Here is a 20,715-nt window from a genome sequence, read left to right on the forward strand (position 1 = left end):
ATGGCTTTTCCCCAGAGAAACAAAACTCACCCAGCCAGGTTCCTGATGTCAGTTTGCAGGAGGCACTTGGCACTGTCAAACCAGCCACACGCACCTGTATGGGCACCTTGCATCTGGGAGGTATACTCATCTGTGCGGAAGTTCAGCAGGCTGCCGGCCACACCAGGCCACCGGGCAATGGACATGAACGATGCCCTTTCCCGTGAGAAACAAAAGTCACCAGGCCAGGTTCCTGATGTCAGTTTGCAGGAGGCGCTTGGCACTGTCAAACCAGCCACAGTTGCCTGTGGTGGTACTTTCCATCTGGGAGGTATCTTCAACAGTGCGGAATTTCAGCAGGCAGCCAGCCACTCTGGGCCACCCGTCCATGGATAGGAACGAAAGGCTTTCCCCAGAGAAACAAAACTCACCCGGCCAGGTTCCTGATGTCAGTTTGCAGGAGGCACTTGGCACTGTCAAACCAGCCACAGGTGCCTGTGGGGGCACTTTTCATCTGGGAGGCATCCTGATCCATGCGGAATTTCAGCAGGCAGCCGGCCACTCCGGGCCACTGGGCTCTGAACAAGAATGATGGCCTTTCCCCAGAGAAACAAAACTCACAAGGCCAGGTTCCTGATGTCAGTTTGCAGGAGGCACTTGGCACTGTCAAACCAGCCACAGTTGCCTGTGGTGGCACCTTACATCTGGGAGGTATCCTGATCCGTGTGGAATTTCAGCAGGCAGCAGGCAAGTACGGGCCACCGGGCCCTGGACATGAACCATGGCCTTTCCCCTGAGAAAGAAAATCACCAGGCCAGGTTTCTGATGTCAGTTTGCAGGAAGCACTTGGCACTGTCAAACCAGCCACAGTTGCCTCTGGGGGCACCTTTCATCTCGGCGGCATCCTGGTCCGTGCAGAATTTCAGCAGGGGGCCGGCCACTCAGGACACCAGGCTCAGGATATGAACCATGGCCTTTCCCCAGAGAAACAAAAGTCACCAGGCCAGGTTCCTGATGTCAGTTTGCAGGAGGCACTTGGCACTGTCAAACCAGCCACAGGTGCCTGTGGGGCACCTTGCATCTCGGAGGTATCCTGATCCGTGCGGAATTTCAGCAGTCAGCCGGCCACTTTGGGCCACAGTTTGTAGGATATGAACCATGGCCTTTCCCCAGGGAAACAAAAGTCACCAGGTCAGGTTCCTGATGTCAGTGTGCAGGAGGCACTTGGCACTGTCAAACCAGCCACAGTTGCCTGTGGGGGCACCTTGCATCTCGGCGGCATCCTGATCCATGCCAAATTCCAGCAGGCAGCCGGCCACTCCGGGCCATTAGACCTTGGACACGTACAATGGCCTTTCCCCAGAGAAATAAAAGTCACCAGGCCAGGTTCCTGATGTCAGTTTGCAGGAGGCACTTGGCACTGTCAAACCAGCCACAGTTGCCTGTGGGGGCTCCTTTCATCTGGGAGTTATCCGCATCCGTGCGGAATTTCAACAGGCAGCCGGCCACTCCAGGCCACCTGGCCCTGGAGTGGAGCGATGGCTTTTCCCCAGAGAAACAAAAGTCACCCGGCCAGGTTCCTGATGTCAGTTTGCAGGAGGCACTTGGCACTGTCAAACCAGCCACACGCACCTGTACGGGCACCTTGCATCTGGGCGGTATCCTCATCTGTGCGGAAGTTCAGCAGGCTGCCGGCCACACCAGGCCACCGGGCACTGGACACGAACGATGCCCTTTCCCGTGAGAAACAAAAGTCACCAGGCCAGGTTCCTGATGTCAGTTTGCAGGAGGCGCTTGGCACTGTCAAACCAGCCACAGTTGCCTGTGGTGGTACTTTCCATCTGGGAGGTATCTTCAACAGTGCGGAATTTCAGCAGGCAGCCAGCCACTCTGGGCCACCCGTCCATGGATAGGAACGAAAGGCTTTCCCCAGAGAAACAAAACTCACCCGGCCAGGTTCCTGATGTCAGTTTGCAGGAGGCACTTGGCACTGTCAAACCAGCCACAGTTGCCTGTGGGGGCACTTTCCATCTGGGAGGCATCCCGATCCATGCGGAATTTCAGCAGGCAGCCGGGCACTCCAGGCCGCAAGGCCCTGGACATGAATCATGGTCTTTCCCCAGAGAAAGGAAAGTCACAAGGCCAGGTTCCTGATGTCATTTTGCAGGAGGCACATGGCACTGTCAAACCAGCCACAGGTGCCTGTGGGGGCACCTTGCATCTCGGCGGCATCCTGATCCATGCCGAATTCCAGCAGGCAGCCGGCCACTCCGGGCCATTAGACCTTGGACACGTACAATGGCCTTTCCCCAGAGAAATAAAAGTCACCAGGCCAGGTTCCTGATGTCAGTTTGCAGGAGGCACTTGGCACTGTCAAACCAGCCACACGCACCTGTATGGGCACCTTGCATCTGGGAGGTATCCTCATCTGTGCGGAAGTTCAGCAGGCTGCCGGCCACACCAGGCCACCGGGCAATGGACATGAACGATGCCCTTTCCCGTGAGAAACAAAAGTCACCAGGCCAGGTTCCTGATGTCAGTTTGCAGGAGGCGCTTGGCACTGTCAAACCAGCCACAGTTGCCTGTGGTGGTACTTTCCATCTGGGAGGTATCTTCAACAGTGCGGAATTTCAGCAGGCAGCCAGCCACTCTGGGCCACCCGTCCATGGATAGGAACGAAAGGCTTTCCCGTGAGAAACAAAACTCACCCGGCCAGGTTCCTGATGTCAGTTTGCAGGAGGCACTTGGCACTGTCAAACCAGCCACAGGTGCCTGTGGGGGCACTTTTCATCTGGGAGGCATCCTGATCCATGCGGAATTTCAGCAGGCAGCCGGCCACTCCGGGCCACTGGGCTCTGAACAAGAATGATGGCCTTTCCCCAGAGAAACAAAACTCACAAGGCCAGGTTCCTGATGTCAGTTTGCAGGAGGCACTTGGCACTGTCAAACCAGCCACAGTTGCCTGTGGTGGCACCTTACATCTGGGAGGTATCCTGATCCGTGTGGAATTTCAGCAGGCAGCAGGCAAGTACGGGCCACCGGGCCCTGGACATGAACCATGGCCTTTCCCCTGAGAAAGAAAATCACCAGGCCAGGTTTCTGATGTCAGTTTGCAGGAAGCACTTGGCACTGTCAAACCAGCCACAGTTGCCTGTGGGGGCACCTTTCATCTCGGCGGCATCCTGGTCCGTGCAGAATTTCAGCAGGGGGCCGGCCACTCAGGACCCCAGGCTCAGGATATGAACCTTGGCCTTTCCCCAGAGAAACAAATGTCACCAGGCCAGGTTCCTGATGTCAGTTTGCAGGAGGCACTTGGCACTGTCAAACCAGCCACAGGTGCCTGTGGGGCACCTTGCATCTCGGAGGTATCCTGATCCGTGCGGAATTTCAGCAGTCAGCCGGCCACTTTGGGCCACAGTTTGTAGGATATGAACCATGGCCTTTCCCCAGAGAAACAAAAGTCACCAGGTCAGGTTCCTGATGTCAGTGTGCAGGAGGCACTTGGCACTGTCAAACCAGCCACAGTTGCCTGTGGGGGCACCTTGCATCTTGGCGGCATCCTGATCCATGCCGAATTCCAGCAGGCAGCCGGCCACTCCTGGCCATTAGACCTTGGACACGTACAATGGCCTTTCCCCAGAGAAATAAAAGTCACCAGGCCAGGTTCCTGATGTCAGTTTGCAGGAGGCACTTGGCACTGTCAAACCAGCCACAGTTGCCTGTGGGGGCTCCTTTCATCTGGGAGTTATCCGCATCCGTGCGGAATTTCAACAGGCAGCCGGCCACTCCAGGCCACCTGGCCCTGGAGTGGAGCGATGGCTTTTCCCCAGAGAAACAAAAGTCACCCGGCCAGGTTCCTGATGTCAGTTTGCAGGAGGCACTTGGCACTGTCAAACCAGCCACACGCACCTGTATGGGCACCTTGCATCTGGGCGGTATCCTCATCTGTGCGGAAGTTCAGCAGGCTGCCGGCCACACCAGGCCACCGGGCACTGGACACGAACGATGCCCTTTCCCGTGAGAAACAAAAGTCACCAGGCCAGGTTCCTGATGTCAGTTTGCAGGAGGCGCTTGGCACTGTCAAACCAGCCACAGTTGCCTGTGGTGGTACTTTCCATCTGGGAGGTATCTTCAACAGTGCGGAATTTCAGCAGGCAGCCAGCACCTCTGGGCCACCCGTCCATGGATAGGAACGAAAGGCTTTCCCCTGAGAAACAAAAGACATCAGGCCAGGTTCCTGATATCAGTTTGCAGGAGGCACTTGGCACTGTCAAACCAGCCACAGGTGCCTGTGGGGGCACTTTTCATCTGGGAGGCATCCCGATCCATGCGGAATTTCAGCAGGCAGCCGGCCACTCCGGGCCACCAGGCCCTGGACAAGAACCACGGCTTTTCCCTAGGGAAACAAAAGTCACCCGGCCAGGTTCCTGATGTCAGTTTGCAGGAGGCACTTGGCACTGTCAAACCAGCCACAGTTGGCTGTGGGGGCACTTTCCATCTGGGAGGCATCCCGATCCATGCGGAATTTCAGCAGGCAGCCGGGCACTCCAGGCCGCAAGGCCCTGGACATGAATCATGGTCTTTCCCCAGAGAAAGGAAAGTCACAAGGCCAGGTTCCTGATGTCATTTTGCAGGAGGCACATGGCACTGTCAAACCAGCCACAGGTGCCTGTGGGGGCACCTTGCATCTCGGCGGCATCCTGATCCATGCCGAATTCCAGCAGGCAGCCGGCCACTCCGGGCCATTAGACCTTGGACACGTACAATGGCCTTTCCCCAGAGAAATAAAAGTCACCAGGCCAGGTTCCTGATGTCAGTTTGCAGGAGGCACTTGGCACTGTCAAACCAGCCACAGTTGCCTGTGGGGGCTCCTTTCATCTGGGAGTTATCCGCATCCGTGCGGAATTTCAACAGGCAGCCGGCCACTCCAGGCCACCTGGCCTTGGAGTGGAGCGATGGCTTTTCCCCAGAGAAACAAAAGTCACCCGGCCAGGTTCCTGATGTCAGTTTGCAGGAGGCACTTGGCACTGTCAAACCAGCCACACGCACCTGTATGGGCACCTTGCATCTGGGAGGTATCCTCATCTGTGCGGAAGTTCAGCAGGCTGCCGGCCACACCAGGCCACCGGGCAATGGACATGAACGATGCCCTTTCCCGTGAGAAACAAAAGTCACCAGGCCAGGTTCCTGATGTCAGTTTGCAGGAGGCGCTTGGCACTGTCAAACCAGCCACAGTTGCCTGTGGTGGTACTTTCCATCTGGGAGGTATCTTCAACAGTGCGGAATTTCAGCAGGCAGTCAGCCACTCTGGGCCACCCGTCCATGGATAGGAACGAAAGGCTTTCCCCAGAGAAACAAAACTCACCCGGCCAGGTTCCTGATGTCAGTTTGCAGGAGGCACTTGGCACTGTCAAACCAGCCACAGGTGCCTGTGGGGGCACTTTTCATCTGGGAGGCATCCTGATCCATGCGGAATTTCAGCAGGCAGCCGGCCACTCCGGGCCACTGGGCTCTGAACAAGAATGATGGCCTTTCCCCAGAGAAACAAAACTCTCAAGGCCAGGTTCCTGATGTCAGTTTGCAGGAGGCACTTGGCACTGTCAAACCAGCCAAAGTTGCCTGTGGGGGCACCTTGCATCTCGGCGGCATCCTGATCCGTGCGGAATTCCAGCAGGCAGCCGGCCACTCCGGGCCATTAGACCTTGGACACGTACAATGGCCTTTCCCCAGAGAAACAAAACTCACAAGGCCAGGTTCCTGATGTCAGTTTGCAGGAGGCACTTGGCACTGTCAAACCAGCCACAGTTGCCTGTGGGGGCTCCTTTCATCTGGGAGTTATCCGCATCCGTGCGGAATTTCAACAGGCAGCCGGCCACTCCAGGCCACCTGGCCTTGGAGTGGAGCGATGGCTTTTCCCCAGAGAAACAAAAGTCACCCGGCCAGGTTCCTGATGTCAGTTTGCAGGAGGCACTTGGCACTGTCAAACCAGCCACACGCACCTGTATGGGCACCTTGCATCTGGGAGGTATCCTCATCTGTGCGGAAGTTCAGCAGGCTGCCGGCCACACCAGGCCACCGGGCAATGGACATGAACAATGCCCTTTCCCGTGAGAAACAAAAGTCACCAGGCCAGGTTCCTGATGTCAGTTTGCAGGAGGCGCTTGGCACTGTCAAACCAGCCACAGTTGCCTGTGGTGGTACTTTCCATCTGGGAGGTATCTTCAACAGTGCGGAATTTCAGCAGGCAGCCAGCCACTCTGGGCCACCCGTCCATGGATAGGAACGAAAGGCTTTCCCCAGAGAAACAAAACTCACCCGGCCAGGTTCCTGATGTCAGTTTGCAGGAGGCACTTGGCACTGTCAAACCAGCCACAGGTGCCTGTGGGGGCACTTTTCATCTGGGAGGCATCCTGATCCATGCGGAATTTCAGCAGGCAGCCGGCCACTCCGGGCCACTGGGCTCTGAACAAGAATGATGGCCTTTCCCCAGAGAAACAAAACTCACAAGGCCAGGTTCCTGATGTCAGTTTGCAGGAGGCACTTGGCACTGTCAAACCAGCCACAGTTGCCTGTGGTGGCACCTTACATCTGGGAGGTATCCTGATCCGTGTGGAATTTCAGCAGGCAGCAGGCAAGTACGGGCCACCGGGCCCTGGACATGAACCATGGCCTTTCCGCTGAGAAAGAAAATCACCAGGCCAGGTTCCTGATGTCAGTTTGCAGGAAGCACTTGGCACTGTCAAACCAGCCACAGTTGCCTGTGGGGGCACCTTTCATCTCGGCGGCATCCTGGTCCGTGCAGAATTTCAGCAGGGGGCCGGCCACTCAGGACACCAGGCTCAGGATATGAACCATGGCCTTTCCCCAGAGAATCAAAAGTCACCAGGCCAGGTTCCTGATGTCAGTTTGCAGGAGGCACTTGGCACTGTCAAACCAGCCACAGGTGCCTGTGGGGCACCTTGCATCTCGGAGGTATCCTGATCCGTGCGGAATTTCAGCAGTCAGCCGGCCACTTTGGGCCACAGTTTGTAGGATATGAACCATGGCCTTTCCCCAGAGAAACAAAAGTCACCAGGTCAGGTTCCTGATGTCAGTGTGCAGGAGGCACTTGGCACTGTCAAACCAGCCACAGTTGCCTGTGGGGGCACCTTGCATCTCGGCGGCATCCTGATCCATGCCGAATTCCAGCAGGCAGCCGGCCACTCCGGGCCATTAGACCTTGGACACGTACAATGGCCTTTCCCCAGAGAAATAAAAGTCACCAGGCCAGGTTCCTGATGTCAGTTTGCAGGAGGCACTTGGCACTGTCAAACCAGCCACACGCACCTGTATGGGCACCTTGCATCTGGGCGGTATCCTCATCTGTGCGGAAGTTCATCAGGCTGCCGGCCACACCAGGCCACCGGGCAATGGACACGAACGATGCCCTTTCCCGTGAGAAACAAAAGTCACCAGGCCAGGTTCCTGATGTCAGTTTGCAGGAGGCGCTTGGCACTGTCAAACCAGCCACAGTTGCCTGTGGTGGTACTTTCCATCTGGGAGGTATCTTCAACAGTGCGGAATTTCAGCAGGCAGCCAGCCACCCTGGGCCACCCGTCCATGGATAGGAACGAAAGGCTTTCCCCTGAGAAACAAAAGACATCAGGCCAGGTTCCTGATTTCAGTTTGCAGGAGGCACTTGGCACTGTCAAACCAGCCACAGGTGCCTGTGGGGGCACTTTTCATCTGGGAGGCATCCCGATCCATGCGGAATTTCAGCAGGCAGCCGGCCACTCCGGGCCACCAGGCCCTAGACAAGAACCACGGCTTTTCCCTAGGGAAACAAAAGTCACCCGGCCAGGTTCCTGATGTCAGTTTGCAGGAGGCACTTGGCACTGTCAAACCAGCCACAGTTGCCTGTGGGGGCACTTTCCATCTGGGAGGCATCCCGATCCATGCGGAATTTCAGCAGGCAGCCGGGCACTCCAGGCCGCAAGGCCCTGGACATGAATCATGGTCTTTCCCCAGAGAAAGGAAAGTCACAAGGCCAGGTTCCTGATGTCATTTTGCAGGAGGCACATGGCACTGTCAAACCAGCCACAGGTGCCTGTGGGGGCACCTTGCATCTCGGCGGCATCCTGATCCATGCCGAATTCCAGCAGGCAGCCGGCCACTCCGGGCCATTAGACCTTGGACACGTACAATGGCCTTTCCCCAGAGAAATAAAAGTCACCAGGCCAGGTTCCTGATGTCAGTTTGCAGGAGGCACTTGGCACTGTCAAACCAGCCACAGTTGCCTGTGGGGGCTCCTTTCATCTGGGAGTTATCCGCATCCGTGCGGAATTTCAACAGGCAGCCGGCCACTCCAGGCCACCTGGCCTTGGAGTGGAGCGATGGCTTTTCCCCAGAGAAACAAAACTCACCCAGCCAGGTTCCTGATGTCAGTTTGCAGGAGGCACTTGGCACTGTCAAACCAGCCACACGCACCTGTATGGGCACCTTGCATCTGGGAGGTATACTCATCTGTGCGGAAGTTCAGCAGGCTGCCGGCCACACCAGGCCACCGGGCAATGGACATGAACGATGCCCTTTCCCGTGAGAAACAAAAGTCACCAGGCCAGGTTCCTGATGTCAGTTTGCAGGAGGCGCTTGGCACTGTCAAACCAGCCACAGTTGCCTGTGGTGGTACTTTCCATCTGGGAGGTATCTTCAACAGTGCGGAATTTCAGCAGGCAGCCAGCCACTCTGGGCCACCCGTCCATGGATAGGAACGAAAGGCTTTCCCCAGAGAAACAAAACTCACCCGGCCAGGTTCCTGATGTCAGTTTGCAGGAGGCACTTGGCACTGTCAAACCAGCCACAGGTGCCTGTGGGGGCACTTTTCATCTGGGAGGCATCCTGATCCATGCGGAATTTCAGCAGGCAGCCGGCCACTCCGGGCCACTGGGCTCTGAACAAGAATGATGGCCTTTCCCCAGAGAAACAAAACTCACAAGGCCAGGTTCCTGATGTCAGTTTGCAGGAGGCACTTGGCACTGTCAAACCAGCCACAGTTGCCTGTGGTGGCACCTTACATCTGGGAGGTATCCTGATCCGTGTGGAATTTCAGCAGGCAGCAGGCAAGTACGGGCCACCGGGCCCTGGACATGAACCATGGCCTTTCCCCTGAGAAAGAAAATCACCAGGCCAGGTTTCTGATGTCAGTTTGCAGGAAGCACTTGGCACTGTCAAACCAGCCACAGTTGCCTCTGGGGGCACCTTTCATCTCGGCGGCATCCTGGTCCGTGCAGAATTTCAGCAGGGGGCCGGCCACTCAGGACACCAGGCTCAGGATATGAACCATGGCCTTTCCCCAGAGAAACAAAAGTCACCAGGCCAGGTTCCTGATGTCAGTTTGCAGGAGGCACTTGGCACTGTCAAACCAGCCACAGGTGCCTGTGGGGCACCTTGCATCTCGGAGGTATCCTGATCCGTGCGGAATTTCAGCAGTCAGCCGGCCACTTTGGGCCACAGTTTGTAGGATATGAACCATGGCCTTTCCCCAGAGAAACAAAAGTCACCAGGTCAGGTTCCTGATGTCAGTGTGCAGGAGGCACTTGGCACTGTCAAACCAGCCACAGTTGCCTGTGGGGGCACCTTGCATCTCGGCGGCATCCTGATCCATGCCAAATTCCAGCAGGCAGCCGGCCACTCCGGGCCATTAGACCTTGGACACGTACAATGGCCTTTCCCCAGAGAAATAAAAGTCACCAGGCCAGGTTCCTGATGTCAGTTTGCAGGAGGCACTTGGCACTGTCAAACCAGCCACAGTTGCCTGTGGGGGCTCCTTTCATCTGGGAGTTATCCGCATCCGTGCGGAATTTCAACAGGCAGCCGGCCACTCCAGGCCACCTGGCCCTGGAGTGGAGCGATGGCTTTTCCCCAGAGAAACAAAAGTCACCCGGCCAGGTTCCTGATGTCAGTTTGCAGGAGGCACTTGGCACTGTCAAACCAGCCACACGCACCTGTATGGGCACCTTGCATCTGGGCGGTATCCTCATCTGTGCGGAAGTTCAGCAGGCTGCCGGCCACACCAGGCCACCGGGCACTGGACACGAACGATGCCCTTTCCCGTGAGAAACAAAAGTCACCAGGCCAGGTTCCTGATGTCAGTTTGCAGGAGGCGCTTGGCACTGTCAAACCAGCCACAGTTGCCTGTGGTGGTACTTTCCATCTGGGAGGTATCTTCAACAGTGCGGAATTTCAGCAGGCAGCCAGCCACTCTGGGCCACCCGTCCATGGATAGGAACGAAAGGCTTTCCCCAGAGAAACAAAACTCACCCGGCCAGGTTCCTGATGTCAGTTTGCAGGAGGCACTTGGCACTGTCAAACCAGCCACAGGTGCCTGTGGGGGCACTTTTCATCTGGGAGGCATCCCGATCCATGCGGAATTTCAGCAGGCAGCCGGCCACTCCGGGCCACCAGGCCCTGGACAAGAACCACGGCTTTTCCCTAGGGAAACAAAAGTCACCCGGCCAGGTTCCTGATGTCAGTTTGCAGGAGGCACTTGGCACTGTCAAACCAGCCACAGTTGGCTGTGGGGGCACTTTCCATCTGGGAGGCATCCCGATCCATGCGGAATTTCAGCAGGCAGCCGGGCACTCCAGGCCGCAAGGCCCTGGACATGAATCATGGTCTTTCCCCAGAGAAAGGAAAGTCACAAGGCCAGGTTCCTGATGTCATTTTGCAGGAGGCACATGGCACTGTCAAACCAGCCACAGGTGCCTGTGGGGGCACCTTGCATCTCGGCGGCATCCTGATCCATGCCGAATTCCAGCAGGCAGCCGGCCACTCCGGGCCATTAGACCTTGGACACGTACAATGGCCTTTCCCCAGAGAAATAAAAGTCACCAGGCCAGGTTCCTGATGTCAGTTTGCAGGAGGCACTTGGCACTGTCAAACCAGCCACAGTTGCCTGTGGGGGCTCCTTTCATCTGGGAGTTATCCGCATCCGTGCGGAATTTCAACAGGCAGCCGGCCACTCCAGGCCACCTGGCCTTGGAGTGGAGCGACGGCTTTTCCCCAGAGAAACAAAAGTCACCCGGCCAGGTTCCTGATGTCAGTTTGCAGGAGGCACTTGGCACTGTCAAACCAGCCACACGCACCTGTATGGGCACCTTGCATCTGGGAGGTATCCTCATCTGTGCGGAAGTTCAGCAGGCTGCCGGCCACACCAGGCCACCGGGCAATGGACATGAACGATGCCCTTTCCCGTGAGAAACAAAAGTCACCAGGCCAGGTTCCTGATGTCAGTTTGCAGGAGGCGCTTGGCACTGTCAAACCAGCCACAGTTGCCTGTGGTGGTACTTTCCATCTGGGAGGTATCTTCAACAGTGCGGAATTTCAGCAGGCAGCCAGCCACTCTGGGCCACCCGTCCATGGATAGGAACGAAAGGCTTTCCCGTGAGAAACAAAACTCACCCGGCCAGGTTCCTGATGTCAGTTTGCAGGAGGCACTTGGCACTGTCAAACCAGCCACAGGTGCCTGTGGGGGCACTTTTCATCTGGGAGGCATCCTGATCCATGCGGAATTTCAGCAGGCAGCCGGCCACTCCGGGCCACTGGGCTCTGAACAAGAATGATGGCCTTTCCCCAGAGAAACAAAACTCACAAGGCCAGGTTCCTGATGTCAGTTTGCAGGAGGCACTTGGCACTGTCAAACCAGCCACAGTTGCCTGTGGTGGCACCTTACATCTGGGAGGTATCCTGATCCGTGTGGAATTTCAGCAGGCAGCAGGCAAGTACGGGCCACCGGGCCCTGGACATGAACCATGGCCTTTCCCCTGAGAAAGAAAATCACCAGGCCAGGTTCCTGATGTCAGTTTGCAGGAAGCACTTGGCACTGTCAAACCAGCCACAGTTGCCTGTGGGGGCACCTTTCATCTCGGCGGCATCCTGGTCCGTGCAGAATTTCAGCAGGGGGCCGGCCACTCAGGACACCAGGCTCAGGATATGAACCATGGCCTTTCCCCAGAGAAACAAAAGTCACCAGGCCAGGTTCCTGATGTCAGTTTGCAGGAGGCACTTGGCACTGTCAAACCAGCCACAGGTGCCTGTGGGGCACCTTGCATCTCGGAGGTATCCTGATCCGTGCGGAATTTCAGCAGTCAGCCGGCCACTTTGGGCCACAGTTTGTAGGATATGAACCATGGCCTTTCCCCAGAGAAACAAAAGTCACCAGGTCAGGTTCCTGATGTCAGTGTGCAGGAGGCACTTGGCACTGTCAAACCAGCCACAGTTGCCTGTGGGGGCACCTTGCATCTCGGCGGCATCCTGATCCATGCCGAATTCCAGCAGGCAGCCGGCCACTCCGGGCCATTAGACCTTGGACACGTACAATGGCCTTTCCCCAGAGAAATAAAAGTCACCAGGCCAGGTTCCTGATGTCAGTTTGCAGGAGGCACTTGGCACTGTCAAACCAGCCACACGCACCTGTATGGGCACCTTGCATCTGGGCGGTATCCTCATCTGTGCGGAAGTTCAGCAGGCTGCCGGCCACACCAGGCCACCGGGCAATGGACACGAACGATGCCCTTTCCCGTGAGAAACAAAAGTCACCAGGCCAGGTTCCTGATGTCAGTTTGCAGGAGGCGCTTGGCACTGTCAAACCAGCCACAGTTGCCTGTGGTGGTACTTTCCATCTGGGAGGTATCTTCAACAGTGCGGAATTTCAGCAGGCAGCCAGCCACTCTGGGCCACCCGTCCATGGATAGGAACGAAAGGCTTTCCCCTGAGAAACAAAAGACATCAGGCCAGGTTCCTGATTTCAGTTTGCAGGAGGCACTTGGCACTGTCAAACCAGCCACAGGTGCCTGTGGGGGCACTTTTCATCTGGGAGGCATCCCGATCCATGCGGAATTTCAGCAGGCAGCCGGCCACTCCGGGCCACCAGGCCCTGGACAAGAGCCACGGCTTTTCCCTAGGGAAACAAAAGTCACCCGGCCAGGTTCCTGATGTCAGTTTGCAGGAGGCACTTGGCACTGTCAAACCAGCCACAGTTGGCTGTGGGGGCACTTTCCATCTGGGAGGCATCCCGATCCATGCGGAATTTCAGCAGGCAGCCGGCCACTCCAGGCCGCAAGGCCCTGGACATGAATCATGGTCTTTCCCCAGAGAAAGGAAAGTCACAAGGCCAGGTTCCTGATGTCATTTTGCAGGAGGCACATGGCACTGTCAAACCAGCCACAGGTGCCTGTGGGGGCACCTTGCATCTCGGCGGCATCCTGATCCATGCCGAATTCCAGCAGGCAGCCGGCCACTCCGGGCCATTAGACCTTGGACACGTACAATGGCCTTTCCCCAGAGAAATAAAAGTCACCAGGCCAGGTTCCTGATGTCAGTTTGCAGGAGGCACTTGGCACTGTCAAACCAGCCACAGTTGCCTGTGGGGGCTCCTTTCATCTGGGAGTTATCCGCATCCGTGCGGAATTTCAACAGGCAGCCGGCCACTCCAGGCCACCTGGCCTTGGAGTGGAGCGATGGCTTTTCCCCAGAGAAACAAAAGTCACCCGGCCAGGTTCCTGATGTCAGTTTGCAGGAGGCACTTGGCACTGTCAAACCAGCCACACGCACCTGTATGGGCACCTTGCATCTGGGAGGTATCCTCATCTGTGCGGAAGTTCAGCAGGCTGCCGGCCACACCAGGCCACCGGGCAATGGACATGAACGATGCCCTTTCCCGTGAGAAACAAAAGTCACCAGGCCAGGTTCCTGATGTCAGTTTGCAGGAGGCGCTTGGCACTGTCAAACCAGCCACAGTTGCCTGTGGTGGTACTTTCCATCTGGGAGGTATCTTCAACAGTGCGGAATTTCAGCAGGCAGCCAGCCACTCTGGGCCACCCGTCCATGGATAGGAACGAAAGGCTTTCCCCAGAGAAACAAAACTCACCCGGCCAGGTTCCTGATGTCAGTTTGCAGGAGGCACTTGGCACTGTCAAACCAGCCACAGGTGCCTGTGGGGGCACTTTTCATCTGGGAGGCATCCTGATCCATGCGGAATTTCAGCAGGCAGCCGGCCACTCCGGGCCACTGGGCTCTGAACAAGAATGATGGCCTTTCCCCAGAGAAACAAAACTCACAAGGCCAGGTTCCTGATGTCAGTTTGCAGGAGGCACTTGGCACTGTCAAACCAGCCACAGTTGCCTGTGGTGGCACCTTACATCTGGGAGGTATCCTGATCCGTGTGGAATTTCAGCAGGCAGCAGGCAAGTACGGGCCACCGGGCCCTGGACATGAACCATGGCCTTTCCCCTGAGAAAGAAAATCACCAGGCCAGGTTTCTGATGTCAGTTTGCAGGAAGCACTTGGCACTGTCAAACCAGCCACAGTTGCCTCTGGGGGCACCTTTCATCTCGGCGGCATCCTGGTCCGTGCAGAATTTCAGCAGGGGGCCGGCCACTCAGGACACCAGGCTCAGGATATGAACCATGGCCTTTCCCCAGAGAAACAAAAGTCACCAGGCCAGGTTCCTGATGTCAGTTTGCAGGAGGCACTTGGCACTGTCAAACCAGCCACAGGTGCCTGTGGGGCACCTTGCATCTCGGAGGTATCCTGATCCGTGCGGAATTTCAGCAGTCAGCCGGCCACTTTGGGCCACAGTTTGTAGGATATGAACCATGGCCTTTCCCCAGAGAAACAAAAGTCACCAGGTCAGGTTCCTGATGTCAGTGTGCAGGAGGCACTTGGCACTGTCAAACCAGCCACAGTTGCCTGTGGGGGCACCTTGCATCTCGGCGGCATCCTGATCCATGCCAAATTCCAGCAGGCAGCCGGCCACTCCGGGCCATTAGACCTTGGACACGTACAATGGCCTTTCCCCAGAGAAATAAAAGTCACCAGGCCAGGTTCCTGATGTCAGTTTGCAGGAGGCACTTGGCACTGTCAAACCAGCCACAGTTGCCTGTGGGGGCTCCTTTCATCTGGGAGTTATCCGCATCCGTGCGGAATTTCAACAGGCAGCCGGCCACTCCAGGCCACCTGGCCCTGGAGTGGAGCGATGGCTTTTCCCCAGAGAAACAAAAGTCACCCGGCCAGGTTCCTGATGTCAGTTTGCAGGAGGCACTTGGCACTGTCAAACCAGCCACACGCACCTGTATGGGCACCTTGCATCTGGGCGGTATCCTCATCTGTGCGGAAGTTCAGCAGGCTGCCGGCCACACCAGGCCACCGGGCACTGGACACGAACGATGCCCTTTCCCGTGAGAAACAAAAGTCACCAGGCCAGGTTCCTGATGTCAGTTTGCAGGAGGCGCTTGGCACTGTCAAACCAGCCACAGTTGCCTGTGGTGGTACTTTCCATCTGGGAGGTATCTTCAACAGTGCGGAATTTCAGCAGGCAGCCAGCCACTCTGGGCCACCCGTCCATGGATAGGAACGAAAGGCTTTCCCCAGAGAAACAAAACTCACCCGGCCAGGTTCCTGATGTCAGTTTGCAGGAGGCACTTGGCACTGTCAAACCAGCCACAGTTGGCTGTGGGGGCACTTTCCATCTGGGAGGCATCCCGATCCATGCGGAATTTCAGCAGGCAGCCGGGCACTCCAGGCCGCAAGGCCCTGGACATGAATCATGGTCTTTCCCCAGAGAAAGGAAAGTCACAAGGCCAGGTTCCTGATGTCATTTTGCAGGAGGCACATGGCACTGTCAAACCAGCCACAGGTGCCTGTGGGGGCACCTTGCATCTCGGCGGCATCCTGATCCATGCCGAATTCCAGCAGGCAGCCGGCCACTCCGGGCCATTAGACCTTGGACACGTACAATGGCCTTTCCCCAGAGAAATAAAAGTCACCAGGCCAGGTTCCTGATGTCAGTTTGCAGGAGGCACTTGGCACTGTCAAACCAGCCACAGTTGCCTGTGGGGGCTCCTTTCATCTGGGAGTTATCCGCATCCGTGCGGAATTTCAACAGGCAGCCGGCCACTCCAGGCCACCTGGCCTTGGAGTGGAGCGATGGCTTTTCCCCAGAGAAACAAAAGTCACCCGGCCAGGTTCCTGATGTCAGTTTGCAGGAGGCACTTGGCACTGTCAAACCAGCCACACGCACCTGTATGGGCACCTTGCATCTGGGAGGTATCCTCATCTGTGCGGAAGTTCAGCAGGCTGCCGGCCACACCAGGCCACCGGGCAATGGACATGAACGATGCCCTTTCCCGTGAGAAACAAAAGTCACCAGGCCAGGTTCCTGATGTCAGTTTGCAGGAGGCGCTTGGCACTGTCAAACCAGCCACAGTTGCCTGTGGTGGTACTTTCCATCTGGGAGGTATCTTCAACAGTGCGGAATTTCAGCAGGCAGCCAGCCACTCTGGGCCACCCGTCCATGGATAGGAACGAAAGGCTTTCCCGTGAGAAACAAAAGTCACCCGGCCAGGTTCCTGATGTCAGTTTGCAGGAGGCACTTGGCACTGTCAAACCAGCCACAGGTGCCTGTGGGGGCACTTTTCATCTGGGAGGCATCCTGATCCATGCGGAATTTCAGCAGGCAGCCGGCCACTCCGGGCCACTGGGCTCTGAACAAGAATGATGGCCTTTCCCCAGAGAAACAAAACTCACAAGGCCAGGTTCCTGATGTCAGTTTGCAGGAGGCACTTGGCACTGTCAAACCAGCCACAGTTGCCTGTGGTGGCACCTTACATCTGGGAGGTATCCTGATCCGTGTGGAATTTCAGCAGGCAGCAGGCAAGTACGGGCCACCGGGCCCTGGACATGAACCATGGCCTTTCCCCTGAGAAAGAAAATCACCAGGCCAGGTTTCTGATGTCAGTTTGCAGGAAGCACTTGGCACTGTCAAACCAGCCACAGTTGCCTCTGGGGGCACCTTTCATCTCGGCGGCATCCTGGTCCGTGCAGAATTTCAGCAGGGGGCCGGCCACTCAGGACACCAGGCTCAGGATATGAACCTTGGCCTTTCCCCAGAGAAACAAAAGTCACCAGGCCAGGTTCCTGATGTCAGTTTGCAGGAGGCACTTGGCACTGTCAAACCAGCCACAGGTGCCTGTGGGGCACCTTGCATCTCGGAGGTATCCTGATCCGTGCGGAATTTCAGCAGTCAGCCGGCCACTTTGGGCCACAGTTTGTAGGATATGAACCATGGCCTTTCCCCAGAGAAATAAAAGTCACCAGGCCAGGTTCCTGATGTCAGTTTGCAGGAGGCACTTGGCACTGTCAAACCAGCCACAGTTGCCTGTGGGGGCTCCTTTCATCTGGGAGTTATCCGCATCCGTGCGGAATTTCAACAGGCAGCCGGCCACTCCAGGCCACCTGGCCCTGGAGTGGAGCGATGCCTTTTCCCCAGAGAAACAAAAGTCACCCGGCCAGGTTCCTGATGTCAGTTTGCAGGAGGCACTTGGCACTGTCAAACCAGCCACACGCACCTGTATGGGCACCTTGCATCTGGGCGGTATCCTCATCTGTGCGGAAGTTCAGCAGGCTGCCGGCCACACCAGGCCACCGGGCACTGGACACGAACGATGCCCTTTCCCGTGAGAAACAAAAGTCACCAGGCCAGGTTCCTGATGTCAGTTTGCAGGAGGCGCTTGGCACTGTCAAACCAGCCACAGTTGCCTGTGGTGGTACTTTCCATCTGGGAGGTATCTTCAACAGTGCGGAATTTCAGCAGGCAGCAGGCAAGTACGGGCCACCGGGCCCTGGATAGGAACGAAAGGCTTTCCCCTGAGAAACAAAAGACATCAGGCCAGGTTCCTGATATCAGTTTGCAGGAGGCACTTGGCACTGTCAAACCAGCCACAGGTGCCTGTGGGGGCACTTTTCATCTGGGAGGCATCCCGATCCATGCGGAATTTCAGCAGGCAGCCGGCCACTCCGGGCCACCAGGCCCTGGACAAGAACCACGGCTTTTCCCTAGGGAAACAAAAGTCACCCGGCCAGGTTCCTGATGTCAGTTTGCAGGAGGCACTTGGCACTGTCAAACCAGCCACAGTTGGCTGTGGGGGCACTTTCCATCTGGGAGGCATCCCGATCCATGCGGAATTTCAGCAGGCAGCCGGGCACTCCAGGCCGCAAGGCCCTGGACATGAATGATGGTCTTTCCCCAGAGAAAGGAAAGTCACAAGGCCAGGTTCCTGATGTCATTTTGCAGGAGGCACATGGCACTGTCAAACCAGCCACAGGTGCCTGTGGGGGCACCTTGCATCTCGGCGGCATCCTGATCCATGCCGAATTCCAGCAGGCAGCCGGCCACTCCGGGCCATTAGACCTTGGACACGTACAATGGCCTTTCCCCAGAGAAATAAAAGTCACCAGGCCAGGTTCCTGATGTCAGTTTGCAGGAGGCACTTGGCACTGTCAAACCAGCCACAGTTGCCTGTGGGGGCTCCTTTCATCTGGGAGTTATCCGCATCCGTGCGGAATTTCAACAGGCAGCCGGCCACTCCAGGCCACCTGGCCTTGGAGTGGAGCGATGGCTTTTCCCCAGAGAAACAAAAGTCACCCGGCCAGGTTCCTGATGTCAGTTTGCAGGAGGCACTTGGCACTGTCAAACCAGCCACACGCACCTGTATGGGCACCTTGCATCTGGGAGGTATCCTCATCTGTGCGGAAGTTCTGCAGGCTGCCGGCCACACCAGGCCACCGGGCAATGGACATGAACGATGCCCTTTCCCGTGAGAAACAAAAGTCACCAGGCCAGGTTCCTGATGTCAGTTTGCAGGAGGCGCTTGGCACTGTCAAACCAGCCACAGTTGCCTGTGGTGGTACTTTCCATCTGGGAGGTATCTTCAACAGTGCGGAATTTCAGCAGGCAGTCAGCCACTCTGGGCCACCCGTCCATGGATAGGAACGAAAGGCTTTCCCCAGAGAAACAAAACTCACCCGGCCAGGTTCCTGATGTCAGTTTGCAGGAGGCACTTGGCACTGTCAAACCAGCCACAGGTGCCTGTGGGGGCACTTTTCATCTGGGAGGCATCCTGATCCATGCGGAATTTCAGCAGGCAGCCGGCCACTCCGGGCCACTGGGCTCTGAACAAGAATGATGGCCTTTCCCCAGAGAAACAAAACTCTCAAGGCCAGGTTCCTGATGTCAGTTTGCAGGAGGCACTTGGCACTGTCAAACCAGCCAAAGTTGCCTGTGGGGGCACCTTGCATCTCGGCGGCATCCTGATCCGTGCGGAATTCCAGCAGGCAGCCGGCCACTCCGGGCCATTAGACCTTGGACACGTACAATGGCCTTTCCCCAGAGAAACAAAAGTCACCAGGCCAGGTTCCTGATGTCAGTTTGCAGGAGGCACTTGGCACTGTCAAACCAGCCACAGTTGCCTGTGGGGGCTCCTTTCATCTGGGAGTTATCCGCATCCGTGCGGAATTTCAACAGGCAGCCGGCCACTCCAGGCCACCTGGCCTTGGAGTGGAGCGATGGCTTTTCCCCAGAGAAACAAAAGTCACCCGGCCAGGTTCCTGATGTCAGTTTGCAGGAGGCACTTGGCACTGTCAAACCAGCCACACGCACCTGTATGGGCACCTTGCATCTGGGAGGTATCCTCATCTGTGCGGAAGTTCAGCAGGCTGCCGGCCACACCAGGCCACCGGGCAATGGACATGAACGATGCCCTTTCCCGTGAGAAACAAAAGTCACCAGGCCAGGTTCCTGATGTCAGTTTGCAGGAGGCGCTTGGCACTGTCAAACCAGCCACAGTTGCCTGTGGTGGTACTTTCCATCTGGGAGGTATCTTCAACAGTGCGGAATTTCAGCAGGCAGCCAGCCACTCTGGGCCACCCGTCCATGGATAGGAACGAAAGGCTTTCCCCAGAGAAACAAAACTCACCCGGCCAGGTTCCTGATGTCAGTTTGCAGGAGGCACTTGGCACTGTCAAACCAGCCACAGGTGCCTGTGGGGGCACTTTTCATCTGGGAGGCATCCTGATCCATGCGGAATTTCAGCAGGCAGCCGGCCACTCCGGGCCACTGGGCTCTGAACAAGAATGATGGCCTTTCCCCAGAGAAACAAAACTCACAAGGCCAGGTTCCTGATGTCAGTTTGCAGGAGGCACTTGGCACTGTCAAACCAGCCACAGTTGCCTGTGGTGGCACCTTACATCTGGGAGGTATCCTGATCCGTGTGGAATTTCAGCAGGCAGCAGGCAAGTACGGGCCACCGGGCCCTGGACATGAACCATGGCCTTTCCGCTGAGATAGAAAATCACCAGGCCAGGTTTCTGATGTCAGTTTGCAGGAAGCACTTGGCACTGTCAAACCAGCCACAGTTGCCTCTGGGGGCACCTTTCATCTCGGCGGCATCCTGGTCTGTGCAGAATTTCAGCAGGGGGCCGGCCACTCAGGACACCAGGCTCAGGATATGAACCATGGCCTTTCCCCAGAGAAACAAAAGTCACCAGGCCAGGTTCCTGATGTCAGTTTGCAGGAGGCACTTGGCACTGTCAAACCAGCCACAGGTGCCTGTGGGGCACCTTGCATCTCGGAGGTATCCTGATCCGTGCGGAATTTCAGCAGTCAGCCGGCCACTTTGGGCCACAGTTTGTAGGATATGAACCATGGCCTTTCCCCAGAGAAACAAAAGTCACCAGGTCAGGTTCCTGATGTCAGTGTGCAGGAGGCGCTTGGCACTGTCAAACCAGCCACAGTTGCCTGTGGTGGTACTTTCCATCTGGGAGGTATCTTCAACAGTGCGGAATTTCAGCAGGCAGCCAGCCACTCTGGGCCACCCGTCCATGGATAGGAACGAAAGGCTTTCCCCTGAGAAACAAAAGACA

This window comes from Passer domesticus, chromosome 7 (genome assembly GCF_036417665.1).
Source record: "Passer domesticus isolate bPasDom1 chromosome 7, bPasDom1.hap1, whole genome shotgun sequence".
Taxonomy (NCBI): Eukaryota; Metazoa; Chordata; class Aves; order Passeriformes; family Passeridae; genus Passer; species Passer domesticus.